The sequence below is a fragment of the Sinocyclocheilus grahami genome, unplaced genomic scaffold (genome assembly GCF_001515645.1).
Source record: "Sinocyclocheilus grahami isolate Dianchi unplaced genomic scaffold, SAMN03320097.WGS_v1.1 scaffold4658.1, whole genome shotgun sequence".
Lineage (NCBI taxonomy): Eukaryota > Metazoa > Chordata > Actinopteri > Cypriniformes > Cyprinidae > Sinocyclocheilus > Sinocyclocheilus grahami.
The window spans coordinates 13,649-14,759 of NW_015509556.1; the positions used below are offsets into that span (position 1 = coordinate 13,649).

A 1,111-nucleotide genomic window follows, 5' to 3' on the forward strand; every position below is an offset into this window, starting at 1 on the left:
CTACAGAAACTTCTGTAGTATCCTGCCATGCCCAGGAAGCGTCGGGAGTTCTCTCTTTGTCTGAGGTATAGGAAAGTTAAAGATGGCACTAACTTTAGCTCCTATCGGTCTTACGGTACCCTGGCCTACTTCCTTTCCTAAATATCGAAACGTTTATCACATTTAGCGAGGTTTAGAGTTAAATTAGCTTCTTTAAATCTAGTGAACACTTCTGCTAAGGTCTTCAAATGACTATCCCAGGTCTCAGAATAACACACAACATCGTCAAGATAGGCTTCACAATTGTTCACATTGGAGAGTACCTTCCACATTAAACGTTGAAGCGTTGCCGGAGCATTTCGAAGTCCGAAAGCTAACACCTTATACTGCAGGAAGGCATCTGGAGTAGCGAATGCTGAAATTTCTGAGGCACGTTCTGTAAGTGGCACTTGCCAATAACCCTTGAGCAAGTTTAACTTGGTTACAAACTTAGATCTTCCAATTCTGTCAATACAATCTTCTATTCGTGGAAGTGGATAGGAATCTGCTTTGGTGACTTGATTAACCTTTCTGTAGTCTGTGCAGAAACGTGAGGACCCATCAGATTTAGGAACCAGCAAGCAGGGTGAGCACCAGGGACAAGAGCTAGGCACAGCTAAACCATGCAGTCTGTTTCACGTTTGACAGGGTTAATGCGATAAGCATATTGCTTGATTGGACAATGATCAGCAACATCAATGTCATGTTTTAACACAGAAGTTACAGTAGATGCGTCAGAGAAAATTGATGAAAATTTTGCAATTAACTGTAACAATTCACTTCGAGATGACTCCGATAAATGGGAGAGTCTTGAACTTGAAGTGGCAAGGGTTTCTGAGTTTTGTAAACAGGCACCGGATATGGCAGCACTGCCCAAACTAAGATCATCCACACATGGAGAATCAACAGACAAAACAACTTCCACAGAAACTGCTACAAAGGGAGAAGTTGTTGAGGCAGGTCAAGAATTTTTAAATTCCGAGCGGGAAACAAATGACTTCAACATGTTTATGTGGCAAACATGGGACTTTCGGTGCCTCCCAGGAGGTCGTACAACATAAAGGTGTATCTCAATAAATTAGAATGTCGTGGA

The 1,111-nt window shown here is 42.1% G+C and overlaps 1 long non-coding RNA gene across 1 annotated transcript in view; it reads left to right on the forward strand.

The window, feature by feature from the left end:
- The window catches only part of LOC107576926 (uncharacterized), a 14,380-nt gene extending 13,440 nt beyond the window's left edge, over window positions 1-940 (forward strand). The window contains exon 3 of the long non-coding RNA XR_001608140.1: window positions 928-940. This is a non-coding gene — a long non-coding RNA (uncharacterized lncRNA). The remainder of the gene's footprint in view (window positions 1-927) is intronic.
- Window positions 941-1,111: the final 171 nt, after the last annotated feature.